Source organism: Chrysemys picta, chromosome 12, assembly GCF_011386835.1.
Source record: "Chrysemys picta bellii isolate R12L10 chromosome 12, ASM1138683v2, whole genome shotgun sequence".
Lineage (NCBI taxonomy): Eukaryota > Metazoa > Chordata > Testudines > Emydidae > Chrysemys > Chrysemys picta.
Genome location: NC_088802.1, coordinates 15,926,077 through 15,948,528, shown reverse-complemented (window position 1 = coordinate 15,948,528; position 22,452 = coordinate 15,926,077).

Below are 22,452 nucleotides of genomic sequence, written 5' to 3'. Positions count from 1 at the left end.
CAGGGGCATTAATGGGGTTATCTGACTCCGAGATGGGAACCTCCTGGCATTTCCTGCCCTGGGGGAGTCTCTGCCCATGGAGGGGAGTGAAACAGCCACAGGGGCCAGCGCGGAGGCAGGAGTGAGAGCGCCGGGGCCCTGCTGTACGGGATGCTCTGTGCTACAGACTCAGCCGTGTGGGGGCGCTGGTCCCAGTGCAATGAGGGGTGGAGTGAGCTGGGGAAAAGGATTTGGTGGCTGGGCCAGGGGAAGGGGAGTGAGAGCCCAGCCCCAGGGCTGTGTGAGTGATGGGCCCAGGCTGGGTAAATGGGACCCGCTCATAGGAAGGAGCCCAGGCAGCTTGTCTCCCATTCTCGACACGTGTTCACCTGACCACACGGCTCCTCCCCAACTCCACGTCCTTCACCTGGGCACCTTCCTGTACAACCAGAACCCCTAACGCCTCCTTGCTCTTCTCTGTACCCAGCAGCTCCCGCCCTCAGTGCCAGCTGTGGGGAGGGAGCTGGTGAGCCTGAGCTGGGTGAGTGTTGTGCTGAGGTCAGACAGGGGAGGCTGGAAGCAGGTTGGCTTTGCAGTGTTAAAAGGGCTTCATCCTACACTCCTAGTGTCACGGCTGATTTAGAAGCCCACACATATTATGGGAGTCATCAAAAAGAACAGGAGTACTTGTGGCACCTTAGAGACTAACAAATTTATTAGAGCATAAGCTTTCGTGGGCTACAACCCACTTCTTCGGATGCATATAGAGTGAAACATATATTGAGGAGAAATATATACACACATACAGAGAGCATGAACTCCCCATATATGTTTCACTCTGTTCTTTTTGAGGATACAGACTAACACGGCTGCTACCCTGAAACCTGTCATTATGGGAGTCATGAGGTCCTCACATACATTCACTTTCCTTCCTGTTTCTCTGTATCACCCTTGTGTGCTGAGATGCTGCTGCTGGGTGTGACATTAACCCCGTCATTTCACAGACCCAATAGAGATGTCATTGGGATCCATGGTACTTTATTCTTGTTTTCCTGGCTTTAATTCCTGGCCTGGCTGCCTGACAATGAACAGAATTGGGAATCGGGACCATGCAGGGACAGAGCGGGTTGTGCTGGCCCCTCCCCTGCCATTTCCCATGGCCCCAGTGGGAGGCCAGCAGCAGAAAGGTCAGTGCAGACCAGGGACATGTGCTGTGAAGGTGCTGTGGAGGGGAAGCCCAGGATGGAGTCAAAGCCATGGAGAGGGAGTGGGTCCCTGCACTCACAGCGCTGCTGATCGGGATCAGCCAGGCTGCCGAGGAGCCGCTCCCAGGCTATGGGACAAACTCCCTCAGGAGCTGAGAACCCCCCTGAACACCCCCACACTGGGTTCCCAGTGCCAGGGGACGTGTCAGACCTGCCCCCAGTCTCCAGCGCACAGAGCACGGCAGGCACCACATCCACCAACAGATACACGGAGTGAAAATCCCTGGCACTGGGGAGAGAAGGGAGCAGGAGAGAATCCCAGGGGACGAATGCGAGTTGTGTGGCTGGTGCCCAGTTAGACGCGCTGGGACCCTGCGGCGATGAGGGGCTGTAAGGACTGAATAGAACAGAACAGAACATGGGGGACGGTGCTGCCTGGCTGCTAATGGGCCAGTGGGCTGGATCCCTTAAACTCCCAACTATGCATTAAATATTGATGTAATATCCTCTGCAGACTGTGCCCCCTTCCCCCAAATTATTTATAATTAACCAAACCCAACCCCCAACAGTCAATCACCTGCCCCTCCTCTGCTGCTGCCCCCCACCCCCAAGTGCCATGGGATCTTCTGGCTCCATCCCCCACCCTGCCCCTGTTAATGTGCGTCACTCAGGGCTCCCTGCTGCCTGTGTCAGTGGCAGGGCTGGGTGGTGGTAGGGTGACCAGATGTCCCGATTTTATAGGGACAGTCCCGATTTTTGGATCTTTTTCTTATATGGGCTCTTATTACCCCCTACCCCATGTCCCGATTTTTCACATTTGCTGTCTGGTCAACCTAGGTGGTGGTGATGGTGGGAAATTAAATTTAGATTTCTGACCACTCTGGGTGCTGCCTGAGGGGAGGAGGGTCCCAGTCACACACAGAGCAGCCCCCATTGGGTGGAGAGTGACTCCTCATGCTGCTCTGTCTGGGGCTAAAACCAGATCAGGTCTGGCCAAGTGACCTTTCCATGACTCCTTGTGTTTTTCCCACACTTCTGCAGTGAAATATACAAAAAATCCCCATGTCCCAATCACAGCCTTATTGAGAATTATAGAAACAGGCAGGAAATTGGAGGGAATTCTAGTATCAGTATTGGATTATGGAAAACATCATAACTCAGGAGATTTAATATGAATATTCAATAATTAAAGGGGAAAACTCAATTCTGCGCGAGCAGCAGCGGCTCGGCCTGGGCTCCTGGTTCCCAATGGCGGCTGCAGCAGCATCTGTCCAGGGACAGGAGCGAGCAGCCTCCCCTCCCTGAGCAATAGCCAGAGCCCTCTGGTGGGGGCAGCTGGGGAAACAAACAAACCAGAGACAGAGACCCAGAGAAACGTGGCCCCTGCTGCCATTCAGGGCCCTACAACACCCTCCCTGGGGCCAAGTTCCCATCAGCCCTGGTGGGCCTTTATTTTGGGCACCCCCAGAACAATCCCAGGTCCCTCAAGACACCCCCCGCCTGGGGTGTCCTCATTTCTGTCCCCACCAGCTGCGTCTGAGGAGGGGGGAGGCCAATGCTAATGTGGCTTCATCCTCCAGACTTTCCACAGACAGTCCCCCATCCTAGCTGGTGGGGGGGAGGGGGCTGCATGAGGGGATTTGCACATCCCAGCTGTGGAGGGACCCATCCAGACATGCAGGACTATGCTCAGAGATTGGACTGGGAACAGGGGGTCTCATGGGGAGTGTGAGATGTGTATGGAGAACTGGTCCTAGGGTCAGTATTTTCTGTGGTCACCATCTGTGGGGGCCCTATTGTTTCTGGATCTGTTTTTGAACATAAAAAAAATGAGGGGCAAAAGCAGCAGGGGGGATGGGGAAAAATTAACAAAGGGGAAAGTGAGGCTGAGTCTCAGGGGAAACATCCTGGCAGTGAGATCTGTGGGGGTGGGGAACCATCCCCCTAGGGCCAGCGCTGGGCACCCCGTTATTCCATGTTACCTCTGGAACCCTACATCAGCAAGCCCCCCGAGACCTCACAGTGCCTATGAGCTGAAACAGTCCCACAGCCACCTCTGTTCCCTACTCTGGGCCTCTCCCTGTGCTGCCTGCAGGCTGAGGGCTGGTCTACGCTGGGGGGGGAATCGATCCAAGATATGCAACTTCAGCTACGCGAATAGCGTAGCTGAAGTCATAGTATCTTGGATCGAATTACCTGGGGTCCACACGGCGCGAGATCGACGGCCGCGGCTCCCCCGTCGACTGCGCTACCGCCGCTTGCTCTGGTGGAGTTCCGGAGTCGACGGTGAGCGCATTCGTGGATCGATATATTGCGTCTTAACGAGATGCGATATATCGATCCCGGATAAATCGATTGCTACGCGCCGATACGGCGGGTAGTGAAGACGTACCCTCAGTGAGGCACAGGTATCGGTAGCAGCCTGGTGTATTGCAGCCTCCAGGATTCCCCAGTGGCAGCAGGCGGTGCTGCCCCCGACAGTGTGTCAGCTGCACTGCACAGCAGTTACATTCCTGCTGGGACTTCACTCCACCCTCCCGCAAGGAGGAGCTGCCCCTGCTGGTGACAGGTCTCTGCAGGGCCAGGGCCCCTAAGCAAGAGCCCCTGGTGAGTCGCACTGGAACACACAGTGCAACAGGAGAGAGTCTAAGGAGAGATCCTGGGGGAAGCAGAATCAATTGTGCACAGGCCCTAGAGTGCCAGGGCTCAGGGCTTTTGGCTGTTCTGCCTGTAGCTAGTTCCATGAGGTGAGGCCCATTGTTGTGAAATGAATGAATGAGACTGTATTTCCCCTCCCCGTTCCTCTCCCAGGGCCCAGGCTGCTGCAGCCCCCCGCCCCACCCCCCTCCATCTCTAGGAGTCACTCGCCTGCCCAATCTGCCTTGATTTTGAACTGTGGGCAGAATTTCTGCTGAGTCTGCATCACTCGCAGCTGGGAGGAGTTTGAGGGAGACTTTCACCAACCGGTGTAAATACCGTCCACGGTCATGGCAGGGTGTGTGGAGTCCTCCTGCAAAATCCCTGCCCTGTTCACCAGAACCAAACTGGCTGGGGCAGGGGCTTCCCCATGAGGAGTTATTGTCCCTCCCACTGCTGTAGGTGGTTTCTCAATAGACCACAGAGGGGATTAAAGGTGCAGTTACCCCCAACTCTGTCATCAAGGGGCCCCATTTGCCCACCCCACCCAGTGCCAGGGGCCCCAAGTGTCTCCCATTTCCTGCTTCCAGATTTCTGACACAATCAGTGCAGTTCTGCCCGCTTATGCCTAGAACATTCGCTGAAGTGTTGGAATTGATAGGATGCAGCATTGAACCATTATTGTGTTACAGACAGAGAGGTGAAATGCATTGAGTTGAATGTAAGGCCCCTGTACCTCAAAGCAGCACCCTGGAACCCCCATATTCACCACTGTCAGATCATTATGATATGTTTTGTACAAAGTATGCCTTGTGAGGTATCATTTTAAAAGTCTTGATCTGTTGGATTGTATGTGTTATTGTATGTGAAGTTATGAATTATTGCTATATGTGTTACTAAAATATGCTGTCAGGTTGGGAACACAACAACTAGCCTTTCAGGTACAACAATGGAGTAGCCAGACACCGGTTAATGGCTCATCAACACCCATCAAGGAAATAATCCACTATCCAGAGACTGTGTACAATGGAGACTGCTTGACCAATGGGGACTGACTGACCCCCACGTCACAGCAAAAGATCTTTCCGGCAAGCTGGAAGACACTATAACAGAAGGGGATCCCAGGCTGGAAAAGAGTCCCAGCCTGTGTATTTAGGAACTAGACCAGGGGTCTCAATGGGGCTCTTGCGTGTGGCCCACCAAGCTCCTCGCGCCCGCCCCCCCCCGCCTGCGGGATTGCCCCCTGTGGCGTTGCGAGCCCCGCGCCGCTCTCTGAAGCAGCTGGCAGCGTCCCTTCAGGCAGGGGGGGGAGGGGGAAGGAGGCAGAGGGCTCCTGCATTGCCTCCTTCCAGGCACCGCCCCCCGCAGCTCCCATTGGCCGGGAACAGGGAACCGCGGCCAATGGGAGCTTCGTGGGAGGTACCTAGAGGAGCGGCAAGAGCAGCACATGTACGGAACCGAGCCCCTCCCCCTCGGGCTGCAGGGACACGGTTCCAGGGTAGGCTGGCAGGGAGCCTGCCCGTGGCCCCCGGTTAGGGTGACCAGACGTCCCGATTTTATCGGGACTGTCCCGATATTTCCTTGTTTGTCCCGCGTCCTGACCGACATGCGGTCGGGACACTGGACAAACAAGGAAATGCCCCGGAGCCTGGAAGTGCTCGCACCCCCCCCCCCCCGCCCCGACTCCGCCCCCTCCTCCCCAGATTGGCTCCCTCCCCGAATCCCCGCCTCTTCCCCGGGCTCACCATTCCCCCTCCCTCCGCAAGCGCTGGAGGGAGGCCCGGGAGACTCAGGGGAAGCGCGGGGCCGGGGTGAGTAACAGTCCGGCCTGGCCCCGAACTGGCAGGACTCAGTTGGGTGGTTGGGAGAGGAGGGGGGCGGCCCGCGGGGCCAGGCGGCGGCTGTTGTTGTCCCCCCCGGGCAGCGGGACTCGGGAGCAGCCGCTGCTGCAGCTCCCACTGCCGCGGGGGAGGAAGCGGCCATGGCGCTCGGCGGCTGCGGCGCCTCCGAACCCCCCGAGCCGGGGCCTGCTGCGGGGACCCAGCAGCGCGTACGCTGGGCCCAGCCCCTGGCCAGTCGCGTCTGGGCTGCTGCCCAGCTGGTGCTATCCCACAGCGGCCCCGAGGTGGAGGCATCGGCCGCCCAGCCCCGTTCGTTCCCCTGCGGGACGGGGGGGCTGGGGCCTGCTCGCCCTACCACCCAACTGAGTCCTGCCTGCAAGGGACCAGGCCGGACTCTTACTCACCCCGGCCCCGCGCTTCCCCTGAGTCTCCCGGGCCTCCCTCCAGCGCTTGCGGAGGAAGGGTTTTTTTTTTGGCCCCGCCCCCCGCCACGCCCCCCCCCCGCGTCACCCCCCCTCCCCCCGCGTCCCGATATTTGTCTTGGGTGATCTGGTCACCCTACCCCCGGTGCACGCCGCTGCCACCCCGGAACCGCTCTAGGTAAGCGGCGCTCGGCTGGAGCTTACACCCTGAATCCCTTCTGCACCCCAACTCCCTGCCCTGAGGCCCCTGCCACATCCCACACCCCTCCTGCACCCCAACTCCCTGCTCTGAGCCCCCTGCTGCATCCCGCACCCCTCCTGCTCCCCAACTCCCTGCCCTGAGCCCCCTGCCGCACCCTGCACACCTCCTGCACCCCTTGGGGGCAGCATTAGGGTGGGGACTTCAGGAAAGGGGTTGGAATGGAGCAGGGAAGGGGTGGGAAGAGGTGGGGCAGTGGCGGGGCCTAATGGAAGGGGTGGAGTGGGGGCGGAGCCAGAGGCAGAGAGGAGGGGTGTCAGTGATGCGGCCCTCGGGTCAATGCACTAGTCCTCATGTGACCCTCGTGGTCATTTGAGTTTGAGACCCCTGAACTAGACCATCTGTCAGGGTGAGACACTGCTTGATTCAAATCCTCTTTAGTTTGTAGAACTTAGCCTGTGAATTTATTTTCATTTCTTAGGTAACCAGCTTTGATCTCTACATTTGCTTCGTATAATCACTTAAAATCTATCTTTCTGTAGTCAATAAATCTGTTTGATATTTAATCTAAAACTGTGTGTTTTGGCTGAAGTGCTTGGAAAATCTCAGCTCTGTTGACGAAGGCTAGTGCATGTCCTCTCCACATCAATGGAGGAGGCAGACTGGGTAATGAACTTACATTGGCGAGGCTTCTGACCAGGGCAGGACAACACCGTTCTGGGGTGCAAGGCTGAGGAGCTGGGTGGAATTGCCCGGAGCCTCCCTATTGATAGTTCATGAGTATCTGGGAGATCATTCATGTAACTCAGTTCCGTATGTCCCTGCCTGTGGATGTCTGTGTAAGTGCAGCATCTGCCAGAGGTTTGTGGCTTGACATCAGTATCACAGCATGAGAGGAATGCCCCAGGTTGGTGGGAAAGGGGGCTCAGTGATCCCACAGTCCAGGTTGCACCCCGGGGACCCCGTCACACCCTCCCAAACTCGGCCAAATATGGAGGAAGGGCTGAACACTCCAAAGAGTCAAGTTCCTAAGTCCCTACTTTAAGCACTAAGTCCTGGTTTTGGTACCACCGTGATGCTCAAAGCCTCTGTCAAACCTGTCGGTGCCTAAATTCACTTGGCCCCTAAGTTTTTTAAAGTAAAAGTTCCCTTTGCAGCTATGCTTGAATCTCTAGGCACGTGCAATGCTGCCTCCCTGTGAGCATCTGGGCCCTTTAAATCCCTGCCCGAGCCAGGCTGCCAGAGCTCTGGCGGGGATTTAAAGGTCCCGGGGCTCCCCGCAGCGGCTGGAGCCATGGGCCCTTTAAATCACCGCCGCGGAAGCTGGTCCAGTCCGGCACGACGTATATGCCGGACCAGACTGGACCGGCTTACTTTCACCTCTGTATCCACTCCACAGATGGGCGCTCCCTTCTCACCTCTTTGGACAGGCTTGGCTGAGAGACAAAGGACTAAATGGGATCAGAGACTGAAAACTCCTCCCAGCTCTAGAGCTGATCCTGGCTTGTGCAGGGTTCAGATATAGTCACAGCCCAGGATGTCCCTGCTCTGGGGCTAAATAGTTGAATCCAGTCTCCCAGGCTTTAAGCCCAGCTCTGATCTCACCTCTGGAGCAAACCACCCTGACAACCTGCCCAACTCTAACCCCACAGAGGGAGAACAGCACTTGCCCTGGATCTCACATGATGGTAGCATCCCTGGAAGGACCCTTGACTAAAAACAAGGCAGGGCAGAGGCCCAAAGCATGTCCCAAGGTGTTTGCAAAATAAAACAGGGATTTTTTTCCTCCTGCATTGTATCAACAGCTCCTGGGATGCATCCACTAGAGGAACCCACAGCTCAGGCTGCCCTGTCTGCTTGAAGTCAGTAACCAAGAGGTACCCAGTGGGGAAGACTAAAAACGAAGGGCCAGGTCATGAGCTTGTGTGAATTGTTACACTTCCATTGAGTTCATGGTAGTTTGGACTGTTTACGCCAACTGGGAATCTGGGCCTTTGATTTCCGTCGAGCGATGTCAATTTACATCAGCTGGGGATCTAGCCCATTACACAGCTATAAATCTATATTTTTTGCCTGCCAATCTGATCTGAAGCTGATTCAAAAGTTCTGAACCGGTCCGCACTTGCTTAGCTCTTTGCCCCAGGGGTTTAATTACAAGTGTAACTTTTATTGGTGACGGAGAATGGTTCAGTCCCACTAGGGAGAGAACCTTAGAGGAATTCAGTGTTGCACAGTTTTAAAATATCTGATCTTCAACTTCAGTTGGGATGAATGGCCCAGAATCTTTCTTTCTTTCTCAGCCATTACATTAATGTTTCTCTTACTACCGACAGCACTACACTAAAAAGCTCAATGGGCGGCAGATGCGATGCTGAATGACTTTCTAAAAACATTTAGTTCACATTGGTCGCCCAGCAGGTGTAAATTGGCTGTAGCTCCTTTGGAGTCAATGGGCCCTGCTGCCTGTTCTGCAGAGTGTTAATCGCCCACTTCATGTTAATTGCCCACTTCATTTTAAGTGGTCTCCTACAACATGTGTGATCCCCTTAGGCACAACAATCTGTCCCACCTTGTACTGATCTTGGACACTATGGGTCTCTTCTCCAGACCAGAGGAAGAGCTCTGTGAAGCACAAAAGCTTGTCCCATCCACCAACAGAAGTTGGTTCAATAAAAAATGTTACCTCACCTTCTTTGTCTGCCTCAAAATCTTGAAAAGTCTTGCAGGATGGGAAACCCATTTCCCACCCAGCTGCACTCGTCAAGTATTCTTCCCTGCACTGTGCCTGGTTCCCCTGTAGATCTAGATAACAATACAACTTAGCTGTAGATCTCAAAGTGATTTATCAAGCCGGGTAAGTATCAGCATCCTCATTTTTCAGATTGTACAGAGAGGGGAAGTGACTGGCCCGAGGTCACACAGCAGCTCTGAGGAATATAACCCGGGTGTCATGAGTCCCAGTCCCTTAGGGTATATCTACACAGGGATAAAAGCCCTGTGCATGGCTGCGGCAGGCCTGGGTCAGCTGACTTGGGGTAGCAGAGCTTGGGGAGTGGGGCTAAAAATTGCTGTGTAGGATCCCAGAGCTCGGGGTCCAGCCAGGGTCCAAATGTCTACACAGCAATTTTTCAGCCCTGGAGCCCGAGCCCCATGAGGTCGAGTCAGCTGACCCAGGCCAGCCATGGTTTTTTATCCCTGTGAAGACAGACCTTAGTAATGTTGCTCCCTCTGGTCATGTAGCAATTGTGACACTGACAGGCCAGCCCAGGTCAGAGCAATAGGCCAATGCACTTGTGTGTTGTTAGGGATCCCCTACCCTCCCTTGGTTCGTGTCACGCAGACAGAAAGCAGATAGCGAGAGTCCAAAATGCAGGCAATGCGATGTTTATTGGGGTTAACAAGCAAACATAACCACAGCTCTTTACACCGGTAGAGCTTCCTCTCCCTCCTCCTTTGTAGTGGGCTTAATTATACCTGTAGTGTACGCCCCTGGTACCACCCTTGCAATTTATGGTCCTATTCCGTTTTGGAGGGTCTTGAGTCTGGAGGCTTCGTTACCACCTCTTTTGTACCCCCTGGGAGGGGTAGTGAGTGAAGTTATGCACCGGTCAGGGTTACCTTTTTCATTGGGTTTTAGTGTTCCTTATAGCTTCCCCCCATCTCCCTGGCTCCTCACGACTGGTTACTTGACCTTGTCTTGGGAGAGGAGTCAGGCAGCCGTCAATTATACACTGTATATCAAACTCCCATTATATCCAGCAACACTTCAACTCTATTTCTTATCTTTTCTCTTTGCACTAAAAAAACCCCATCTGGCTCTAGGCAGAAGCAACACACAGTGTTTTTTTTTTCCTTGTTCACATATGTTGATAAGGGTATAAGACACAAACAATTATATTTTAAAAACCTCAAAATTCAAGTGGGCAAACAAAACCCAAAATTCTATCTCAGGCAAATAAATAGGCCTACATACTATATTACCATCACTAACGTGTGAATATCAAAGAAATGTTAAGTGTACTAATTCACTCGAGTGTTAATTTAGTTCAAAGAAAATGGGAATGATATTGCCTTCATTTATCTGTAGCCTGTTGAATGCTATCCCTTTACATTATGTATATCCCTGTATTTAATTAACCCTAGATCCAAAGTGTGAATTTACTTGATGTATGAACTTCATGAAAACTAAGGAAGGATTGTTGTATACTGTTACATTTTTACATCCCATGTATCCCAGTAATTACGTTTGCTCATCAAATGCGATTGGAGCCTTGGAAATGTAAATGAAGAACATTCTAACTTCAAAGCACGGGTCATTGTGTTTGACAAAGGGAAATCCACTGACCCAGTCTGAATCATAATACTCAAAAACCAGTGGGAGAACACTTTAACCTGTCTGGTTATTCAATGACAGACCTGTGGGTGGCAATATTACAACAGAAAAACTTCAAAAACAGACTCCAACGAGAGACTGCTGAGCTGGAATTGATATGCAAACTAGACACAATCAACTCCGGTTTGAATAAGGACTGGGAATGGCTGAGCCATTACAAACATTGAATCTATCTCCCCTTGTAAGCATTCTCACACTTCTTATCAAACTGTCTGTACTGGGCTAGCTTGATTATCACTTCAAAAGTTTTTTTTCTCTTACTTAATTAGCCTCTCAGAGTTGGTAAGACAACTCCCACCTGTTTATGCTCTCTGTATGTGTGTATATATATCTCCTCAATATTTATTCCACTCTATATGCATCCGAAGAAGTGGGCTGTAGTCCACGAAAGCTTATGCTCCAATAAATTTGTTAGTCTCTAAGGTGCCACAAGTACTCCTGTTCCTTTTACAAGTACTCCTGTTCTTTTAGTCTGGCTTTAGTCAACAGGGGAAAAACCCATGCTGTGATGGAAACACTTGCCAGATTGCTTTCCGGGGAAGACAGCTATAAGAATGGATCCAGGGAATGGTTCTGTATCTCTGAGCTGTTTGGACACTTTCAGGGAGCATTCCAGATGCAAGACAGAGATCCCCAAAGTTATCTTGGGTAACCCTGAGAGACTTATGGAAAACTAGCAGATCACCACATCTCTGCTGTCACTTTGGACTGACAAACTTGGACTGTCCAAACCTGGTAATGTATTTTACCTGCTTTAACCTCTCAATAACTTTCATTTCCTTTCTTAGCTAATAAACCTTTAGTTAGTTTACTATAGACATTTGCTACCAGTGTTGCCTTTGATGTGAGATCAAGAGTATCCATTGACGTGGGATAAGTGACTGACCCTTTGGGGCAGGAACGGCTTTAGGCCAATTCAACCAATTCCCCTGAATCGGGCCCCGCACCTAAGAGGGCCCCGCGCCCAAGCCCCAGTACGGCATACCGGCAGGTGCGCTGTACCAGGGTGGCCCAGCTTCACCAGGGGGCAATTTAAAGGGCCTGGGGTTCCCAGCAGGGGCTGGAGCCCCAGGCCCTTTAAATTGCCACCAGAGCCCCACTGCTGGAGCCCTGGGGTAGGGCTGCGGGGCTCTCGGGGCTATTTAAAAAGTCTGGGGCTCCTGCTGCCTCTACCACCCCGGCCATTTAAATAGCCACTGGAGCCCCCCACTTCCCCAGGGCTCCCGCGGCTATTTAAAGGTACGGGGCAGTAGAAGCAGGGAAGCCTCGGGCCCTTTTAATAGCCCCCAGAGCCCTGGGGCAACGGGGGGCTGCAGCTGCCTCTGCCGCCCCGGTCCTTTAAATAGCCCCTGGAGCCCTGCCGCTTCCCCAGGGCTCCCACAGCTATTTAAAGGGCCTAGGCAGTAGAAGCAGGGGGCTTGCTGCAAGCCCCGCCCCCAGGAATCGAGCCGCGCTCCGGCCGGGGTTGCGGGCTTGAGTTCGACACGGAGCCGCGCCGCGGGGGCCGGGCCGCACCGCGGGGGCTGGGCCGGAGCCGCGCCGTGGGGACCGGGCTGGAGCCGGACCGCGGGGGCCGGGCTGGAGCCAGGCCGCGCCGCGGCGGCCGGGCCGGGCCGTGGGAACCGGGCCGGGCCAGAGCCGCGCCGCGGGGACCGAGCCGGGCCGGAGCCGCGCCACACCGCCGGGGCCGCGCTGGGCCGGAGCCGCGCCACGCCGCGGGGGCCGCGCTGGGCCGGAGCCACGCCGGACCTGAGCCGCGCCGCGGGGGCCGGGCCGGACCTGAGCCACGCCGCGCCGCGGGGGCCGGGCTGGAGCCAAGCCGGGCCAGAGCTGCTGGGGCCTGCGTGCTCGGCGGGAATGGGCCGCGCCTCCCCGGAGCCCTTCTCGCGCCCCCACCACCCCAGCTTACCTGGTGCTGCCGGCCCGCCCCTGCTTCTTTTCAGACTTCCCGTGAATCAGAGATTCATCCCCTGCCCACACCAGCCCGGGACCCCCTGGCCTTCCTGCACCAGCCCGTCTGCAGCCAGCCCTGCACCTCCTGCCTGCAGACAGCCCATCTCCAGCCAGCTGCTCACCCCCTGCCCTGTCTCCAGTCCCGCACCCCCTGCCCTGCCTGCACCAGCCCCTGCCTGCAGCCAGCCCCACATGCTCTGCCCTGCCCGCAGCCAGCCCCTGTCTCCAGCCAGCCCCTGCCCTGACTCCAGCCAGCCCCATGTCCACTGGTGCCCTGCAGTTCCCAGGGCAGTAACCCTGCACACCTGCTTCAATGAGGGGGGCAGGGAGCAGCTGGGACCCACACATGTGCACACCCTAGGGTGACCAGACAACAAGTGTGAAAAATCAGGATGGGGGGTGGGGGGGGGTAATAGGATCCTATATAAGCAAAAGACCCAAAAATCAGGACTGCCCCTATAAAAATGGGACATCTGGTCACCCTAGCACACCCCCAGGGAGTGGCAGAGACCCACTAGGGTGACCAGATGACAGGAAGAAAATATCGGGACACAAGGGGGGGGGGGTAAACCGGTGGAGCAAAAAAACCCAAAAACCGAGTGCTGCCGGTGTAACGACACAAACAGCTCCCTCTCCCAATTCTCTACTGTGGCCCAGTGCTGCCGGCAGTGGGGGTGGCGGGGAGAAGCCGAGAACAGCGGAGTGCTGCGGGCAGAGGAGATTATGCCCCCTCCCTTAGCTATGCATACCTTCAGCCTCTGAAATGAGCTGGACTTGGCATGTGAGCGAATAATGCATTGTAGGCATCACCTTTGAATGGACTAAAATCTCACTATCTTAGGAGCTGCACGAAGACAGCAGCTTTTGATTTTTATACCAGGCTCAGCGGTAAGTCATTATTAATGTTCACTTCCAAACATACACATGCACAAAATAATATTTGCCCATAAATACACAATCATGTACATGTAGAAACACACACACAATAATCCACAGTCACAACACACATGTAGCCACACAATATATTTCACTGATAAACACACAATATTGTGTGTTCACAAACACAACAATAATGCACACTTGCACTCCAGAAGAAGCACTGACAACACACACAAAAGTTATAAAATATTTTTCAGTAATAAACACATGCTATTGTACATTCACATCATGTATGTTCTCAAGGACACACACAGGAATAGAAAACTCACATGCACATTGATTTTAACTCAGGTATACACTCACAATAATGTACACTGACAACAACACACATGTGAGCAGTGTACTTTTCTCTTCTCTCCATAACGTCTGCTAATTTATGAAAAACTGAGTGTAGCATGGGGAAGAGCCTCTCGTGTTCTACTGGGTAGTCGGTGTCATCCCCACAATGAAGAGTCATTGAGTGGGGTGATCCAGGGGAAACAGCTCAAACATCCAATGTGGCTGGACAGGGGCAGGACATCAGCACTGCAGGGGAGGGGTGGGTGTGGCAGTGACATCACAAGGGCCTTTGGCAGGACCTCAGCCTATTGGACAAAGGTGGTGGGGAGGCGATGATCTCACAGAGAGATCTTGACATCAGCCAGGCAGGACAGGGGTGCAGGACAGGGGCAACATTGGAGATCCCTGTGGCTTTGCTTCAGCATGTCTCCTTCTCGAGGTCTCTCCTTGAGGACTGAGAGACAATTCACTTTCACGTACATGAGTGCAAGGAGGACCCTCTACGGAGTTTTCTCCTTTCCTTTAATTGATTTTGCTAGAAAACAGATGTCCCTGTATAGAAGGTAAGAGCCTCCAAGAGGTTTGGAACCTGTTCAGTCTGATCCATCAGGTGCCGGCTGAATTCTAGGAATGGCAAACACTAGATTGAGGTGGCAGCATTGTATTCCCAACGTAGGACTTTGTCCCTTAGAATCACTGGGGACATTGGGGTTTCTCCTTTTTGTTTTCCCTTTTCCTCTGTCCTTCCTAACTTTCTCTTCTTGCTTCCTTTGTCCTTTTCCTCTGTTCTCCTCCCACCACCAAGAGCTCTGTGTGTGCAGCGGGGGCTGGGAGTGTTGTTGGAGGCCCTCACAGAGAAGTGAGACTGGAATAGTGCTCCGAGAGTGATCCCCTCGGTGGTGACCTGGCCCATTCTTTGGACTATTTGATGAGAACCCTTAGACTCCCACCCCTCAAAGTCTCAACCTTGATTGGCTGAGGAGGGGGCTATTGACAGGGAGGAAACTCTGGTCTTTGTTGTTGTCTTTTATGACCAAGCAAATAAGTCACAACCAGTTATATGTTTGACCAATGTTGATGCTGCTCTCCATTAATTGTGTCGGAGCAGTTCATGATTCTCTCTAACATTCCAATTCTTCTAAAATACTTGCTGAATAATTACTATGAACCATTGTTCGTCTGTAGTTCATTTGAGAGCAACTCTGCTACTGACTGGCTGCATCAGCTAAGACAAGTCACTGCTCCTTTCTCAGCTTTAGTTTCTCCTTCTGTCAAGTACGAATAACAATCCTCTCCCACCTACCTCGCGATGGGTGGATGATGGGGATCCATTGAAGAGTGTCACTAGTAGCAGTGCAGAATAGGGGGTGTCCTATCACATTGAGCCATATCAGATTATGACATAATATTCTATTTTCTTTGTATTTTATTCTTTTGAAATTGTTAAGAGCAGCAACTACTTAGCTCAGACTGAAGCATCTCGTCTAATTTTCTAGATCACAGTGTCTCCCCTTTGTGTACGATGAAACAGTTTAATGCACTGTGACAAACAGGAGATGCTCTTGTTTTGCAAACAAATATTTTTGCAAAGAATTTTCATCCTACTTGTTATGATTTCAAGAAACAAAGTGGGTTAGTCTGAATGGATTTTCTGACAGAAAATGGTTTCCATGAAAATTTTCACCCCTTATTTCCTGGGCTCTATCCCTGCCTCCGGGGGTGTTGTTGTCTGTTAGTAGAACAGGAGTCAGGACTGTTGGCTTCTCTTTCTGGCTCTGTCACCGCTTTGCTGTGTGACACTTGGGTAGATCCAATGGGAATAGGGTTAATTCTCTAACTCCAGGCAGCAGTGAGCCTGGGGGAGATAAGGGATGTTCAAGCCGTCTGTGAAGGAGAAAGGGATGTTTCCAGGTGTTGAACATCAAAAATTCTAAACTTTGCTAAAATGGTTAGTGTAGAGAAACAAGAAATAGTTGGGGACAAACTTGAACCCCCACTGTCTTTTTTAAAGCCCATTCAGGGATGTGAGTCCCCGAGAGCCATAGAGAGGGGGAGCAACTTGCCCAAAGTCCCACAGATCAATAGGCAGCAATGGAACCAGGAGTGACTCCCTCTCAAAGTCACGGGGAGCGGACATTAGGGCCTCGTTGCAATTGCCAGCTGTGGGAGGGAGTGTGTAGCAGTGGTTAGTGAAGGGGTCCATCCATGGCTCTGACACTCAGTGTGACCCTGAGCCGGTAGCTGAGGCCCGTTTGCCATAGTAGGGTTGGGGTCCCATCGCTACAGCCCAGGGGGTTTGGGAGGCACCAGGAAGGTGTGTAAAGTGCTGGGGGGTCAGGATCCTGGAGCCGCTGTCACTCCCGCTCCAGGGCAGTGTTCTGCACCCCACTGCCGCTGGCTGAGTTTCTCCGTCCCTTGGCAATAAGACAGACTCTTGTTTTCACAGCCAGTCGATCGCCCTAGTGTCATCACCCTGCCTGCTGGCTGGGCAGGGTAACTTCTAGTGTCACCACCCTCTCCAGCCTGACTTGGGCTTGGGGAGTGAGGAGGAGGACGAGGGACATCTGCTGACGCTGAACATCCACCATCCATCATACCATCACCTAGAGCAAGTGAGTGGCATTAGGGTTCTTCGATGGCTTCCCCTGTCTGTCTGGGGAGAGGCAGAAAGAGGGGGAGAGAACTTCTCCAAAGGGGGATTTCATTTGCAAACAGCCCCCAAGAGCCCCTCACTCTCAGACTGGGCAGGTGGTTCTCCAGAGCCCTCTCCAGTGTGTTTGGAAAGGTTCCAGCAATGGGGCTCCCAGCCCTTCCCTTGTGGGACACTGTTCCCCAGGCTGAGAGTCTCTGAGCTGGGCCAGACCCTGTGAGCTGCTGAGCATGGAAATCAATGGGGAACGAGGAGGGCCCTGGTCTTCCTGTGCCTAGGGTCTTTGTGACTTTGACGTGGGGAATGGTCTCCCAGGAGAAGTCCGGACTCCTGGGTTCTGTTCCTTCTCTACCCTGGGCAGGGGAGTGTGGCCTGGGACGACAGGAGGGGGCTGCTTGTCCAGAGTAACTGATGGTCTTTGGGACTGACCCCATTTCTCTAAAAGGATGAGACTTCCTGGATATTGTAGCAGCAGTGATTACGAGGGGGAACATGGGGAGCAGATCATGCAATGAACTCCTGCCAGTGTGTGTGTAGATTGCGCTCCCTGCACTCCTGTGGGGGGAGAAGGGTCTGCTCTGGTTGGAGTAGGGATGATGAGGGACCGAAAAGGCCCATGAGTGAAAGGCTGCCTTGACCCCAGACTCACACCTGCTCCTGCTCGGTTCCAGGATGGCCAGGCTCCTGAGGATGTTCAGGAAGAAGGCTCTGCAGGTGGCCCCAGAGCCTGAGGGAAGCAGCTGCCATCTTCCCAAGGGGCAGAGCAACCTTTCCATCCCCGCTGGCGGGGAAACAGCTCCCGTCCAGGCCAGAAGGCAGAAGTGCCCAGCCTTCTGGCGAACAAAACCAGCTCCCAGGGCAGGCGCCGAGCTGGGAGAGGCCCCGACCAGGCCCAAACGGAGCTGGGCCAGGATGCAGCTGGGCAGGCAGGACCCAGCCCAGGAGGGGCGCCGGGCAGGGAGGCTCTGGGGCTTGTTGTGTGGACAGCAGCGGCCCCAGGATCCCAGCTCTCATTCCCAGCAGGAGGCATCACCCTGCCCAGTCACTGAGGACCTTCCAGCCCCCTCAGGCCAGGAGGTGGAAGATCCCTGTCCCAGCACCAGCAGCTCAGCATGGGACAGCAGCAGCACCTGGGACTCTGGCAGCAGTGACGCCGGTGGACGCTGCTGCTTTGTTCCAGGTGAGGAGCCAGGCTGGGCTCAGGGAGGGGTGAGGACAGGGATGTGAACACCCTGGGCCCAGACGCTCTCCCAGTGATATGGCGGGGGTGTGTGTGTGTGTGTGTGTCCCCAGCCCAGGTGTCTGGCCTGAGCCACGTGAACTCCACTGACACCAGCAGCAGTCACACAGCTGCCCCTGCAGCAAGGGGAACTGGGGGCGGGGTCATCAAGAGCTGATGCCACTTTGGTCCTTGATGCTGCGGGGCTGAGGGAGTCGGCACCTCCCATGGAGTCCTGGACAGTGGAGGGGGGGCTCTCTGCTATGGGCTTCTGAAGCTGTGGGGGGCTGAAGGCATCCCTGAGAGGGAGGTGTGGGACCCGATCTGCCCTGGGTGCCTGAGGTGGGAAGGGGGATCTTTAATCTTGCTCTCCCCACCACACCCCTGTCCTTCCCCCAAGTGGCAGCAGGCATCACCCTGTTCCCTTCTCTCCTGGGTGCAGGGACCCCCAGGGGTTCAGAGGAGGAGGAATGGGTGGACATGGCCACAGATGAAGCTGCTCTCAAGGTCATCCGAGAGCAGCTCCAGTGCAGAGAAAAGGTACAAATGTTCCTCACCTGGGCTGGAACCAAGATTGTCCTGTCCCTTCCCAGCATCCCCACCCCCTGCTGAGGATCTTGTCCCTGATGATCCACCACCCCTAATGGGGCCCTTTTACATCCATGATGTGGGACCCCCAAGATGGGAGTGTTTGTCCCACAACAGCCGAGGTCTCCTCCCCCCACAGGCACTGTCCCAGTTCCTGATCCTGCTTGTGTAGGAGTCGTGGGGGATTTGGACACTAGGCAGGTCCCCACGATCCCCCATTGAGGCCTGAGCCCTGGATCTGGTGTGGGTGGGGCAGGAAGGTCCCTAGTTAACAGGTTCTCTCTCGCTATACCCCACTCCTGGTGGGTACAGGATGAGGGGCAGCAGCTCATGTTCCTGCAGGCCATCTACCCTGCGTGTCTCGCCGCACAGGAGAGAGGGCAGGACACGCTGGAGCCGCGCTGCTGCAAGGCGGCTGTTGTGGAGAGGATTGTGGTGAGTGAGACACGTCATACAGCAGCTGGAGGGAGGAGAGAGACATGGGATTGGCAGAGTTATCACCGGGCTAATGGGTGGGGGCTGGGTGGTGTTGGAGGGGGCAGCAGAGGGCAGGGATTGCTGGGGCTGAAGACTGGGGAGAAGAGAAGGGAGAAATTCTGAGATTGGGCAGTGGGGGAATTGTGGGGCTGGAGGGCAGTTGAACTGGGGGACAAGAAATCACATGGTCCCAGCTCGGTAGTCGGGATGGTGCTGAATGGGGGCAGTTTTGACGGAGGAGGAAAGAAGGGGATTGGGACTGAGCTGGGCAGGAATCCTGGAAGGGGGACAAGTTTGATGGGCAGGAAGAAATCGGAGGAACAGGGGGTAGTGGGGGATCCTGCTGGCCATGTGGGGCACTGGCTGTGTAATCTCCTCACTGGGAGGTGTCAGTAGGGCCCGAATCTCACACGCTCCTTTGTCTCCTTTGCATCACACAGGAGCTCATTGAGGAGCTTCCTGATGACTCTCCACCCAGCGTCATCCTCGCCGACTCCCTGGTTGCAGTGGGCAACCTCAGGTACCGAGACAGCTCCCCCCCACCCCCTTCTGGTTCCCCTAACCCCAGTGCTGCTCAGGCCCGAGGCTGGGAGTCACTGTCCCTCCCACTCCCAGGTCACCTCCCAAGAGTGGCTCCTGTGGCAGAGCTGGTGGGTTGGGAAGGTTCACTCTCTCCTGGCTGGGCTGTTCTTTTCATTCCAATAACATTACAGGGGCCTTGGGGAGGGGCTCACTCCCGGGCTCAGATACAGGAGGGGCAGCAGGGTCCAGGGAACAGGCGCTATTCCTGTTCTGCCACTGTCTGTCTGGGACGCCTTGGCCTTGTCATTCCCTAGCTCAGTGCCTCAGTTTCCATTCTCGCCAGCCTGTGCCTATATCCCTGTGGTTTCGTGTCCGTGTTGGCGACAGTCCCACCCCCGTACTGCACAGTGTAATACCAGCTCCTCTCTTTTGCCAGCACCATGAAACCTGCCCTTGAGCCAGACCTAGAGACCCACCTCTTGCAAGCTGCCCTTCGCTCCATCTTCACCCTGGGCACGGAGAAGGACAACACCCACCTCCAGGTACATCCTCCTCCTCCATCCTCCTCCTCTTCCAGAGTGGTCCTTGGTCCCTGATCCCTTGATTCGCTGGAGCTCCAGATTTAGGGGTGGGGTAGGCAGAGATGGAACAAGCTGCAGGGTTGGATCCTTCCCTCCAGAGGATTACCCCTCCCTGGGGGATTTCTTTCTTTCTTTCTTTCTTATGCCATGTTTTGCCCAGCAGCCCAGGTTCCATCCATAGCCACTTGGCTGTTTCATACTCTTCTGCCTACAAGGCCCTCTGCAGAGACCTGCTAAGCTCATGGATCAAAGATCCAGGTGTCATCAATCCTTGCTAATTGCCTGCAGTGGGGTGTAAATGAGAGAGTCCAGGATATGTGTTTGGCAGTCTCACCAGTGCTTCCCAGAGACCCTTCTTCCCATCCTGTGGCAGGTGTAGGCCCAGTTTCCCTAACTCTGACCCATGCTTTGCAGGCTCTGTACAAACTCATGCCAGAGCTCCTGGATGCCATGCTGGGGAACCTGCTGGCAGAGTCCCCAGACGCAGACAGGCTCCACTACATCTTGGAGGTGAGCCCCATAAGGAGGGGTGGGAACCAATTTTACCTTAACTCTTTGGGACACTGGTGAGGAGAGACTGGAAGATCCATTTTCTACTCTGTCCTCCTATCTGGGTCCCCAATGGGCCATCCTTGAATGGGGAGATCAGTGGAATGCAGTGTCAGGTCCTTCTTTCTTGAGGGACAGAGGAATGAGCTGGGACTTCAAGCCAGAGCTCTGCCTGGTTCTGTTGAGCACTAACCACAGTGCCCCTGGCTGTCTTGGGGAGTGAGAGTCTGAAACCCCCCCCTTCCCCCGCCCCCCCCCCCCAACACACACACCATGAGACTCCGGAGATGGTTCTCAGAGAAGAGGCACACGCTCTTTCCTAGAGAAACAGGAGGACCCCAGGGAATCAGCCCTTCTCTCTGACATGCTCTGAAATTCCTTGGGGGATTGTGCTCTCAGTGACTCCCTACATCCCACCAAGGATTTTAGTAGCAGGGAAGGGCGAGGGTTCAGTCTCCTTTCTAGTGAACTGTTCAGGATTCAGGAGTTCTGGGAGGATGGGACCAGCCCTGATACCGAACCTTGTCCCAATCTAGAGAGACACTGACAAGTTGTGACCTGCAGGATACAGGCTGCATCCTGGGAGAAAGAATCCCCTTCTAAAGCTCTGTGATCAATGACTCAGCTATTCCCCCCTGTGCATAATGTCTCAGGCCCCTGGGGCTGCGGGGGCTCATTTGCAAAGCACATGCACCTGCCCATTGAGCCTGACCTTCCTCCTTTCCCCACAGCATGTCAACCTCTGGATCGTGTCCAGGGTGCCCCAGGAGAGAGCCAGGGCCATTAGGAGCAGCACGGCCCTGCTCAGATACGCAGTCACCCTCCCTGAGTTTGACGTAAGTGACCTCTGACCCCAGCTTCCTGACTCCAGGCGTAGGCAGGCTGGTTCCAACGGGCTGTAGGATCTGCTGCTGCAGGGGCTGTGGGTTAGGAGTGTTCCTCATGGGGAGGCAGAGTCAGAGCAGGGAATGAGCCTGGCTTGAGTCAAGTTCTTCTTGTCCTGGTTAAGTGTTGTCCCTGGGCCTTTAAGGGGACCATGCTCCAGACCCTGCTTGGCATCCCAAAGCAGCTCCTGGCTCCCTTGGGAGCAGAGCAAATGAAGGGTCTATCTCAGGCTCCTCTCCCCCAGCATCTCCTGCAGAGAGGCTGAGGGGAAGGAGCCTTCTGGCCCAGGGGGACAGGGAGCTGACAGGAAAATGCTGATGGAGTCCCCTCTCCTCTCCCTTCCATTAGATCTCAGCAGAGTTCCCTAGGATGGGTCACCACGTGGCATAGCTGGCTCTGTTTGTCAGTGACCCAGACAAGGACATCAGCCGGCAGGCCAGGGAGGGGACTTACCAGCTCTACCAGCTGCTGCTCCAACAGAGGGGTAAGAAACCCGCTGGGACACGGAACCCAATAGGGAACTGAGAGTGACCACAGGTGGGTAATGGGACCCCGACAATTTCTCTCAGACTGACCCCAGCTGGAGGACAAGTCTCTCTCTGCCTCTTTTCTTCTCCACTCCACTGTGCAGCCACCAATGGGATTGGAAGGACACAGAAACTGCGACCAGAATGATCAAAGTGTCTCTCTCTCTTCCAGGGCTGACCATACATGAGGCAGAAGATCTGTGGTGCTACGACTGGCACCAGGACAGCAGGCTCCTGGGCTACAAGAACACAGCCAGGGTGAGGGAGGTAAGGACACTGTGCCAGGGCATGATACAGCTCAGGGAGTGGGGCTGGCTGGGTTCCCTGCAGTGGATGCCTCCTGGAGACAGGAAAAGAGCCCACTCCTTATTTCCAGCTCAGAGTTCCTCATCCAGCACCCAGCGGGACAGGCTGGTGCTAAAGGTCCCACATTGGAACCTCGCTAGTTGCCGTGATTTGAGTGTCTTACATGGAGCCATTGCTACGTGGCATAAGGAGAATCCCCGGGTGGGTGAGTTAATATAGGATTATGGCTCTGGGTGTCTCTCTGCTCCTTGTCCCCCTGGCTGATCCCCAAGTGTCTGAGAGGAGAGCATTGGGTCAGTCA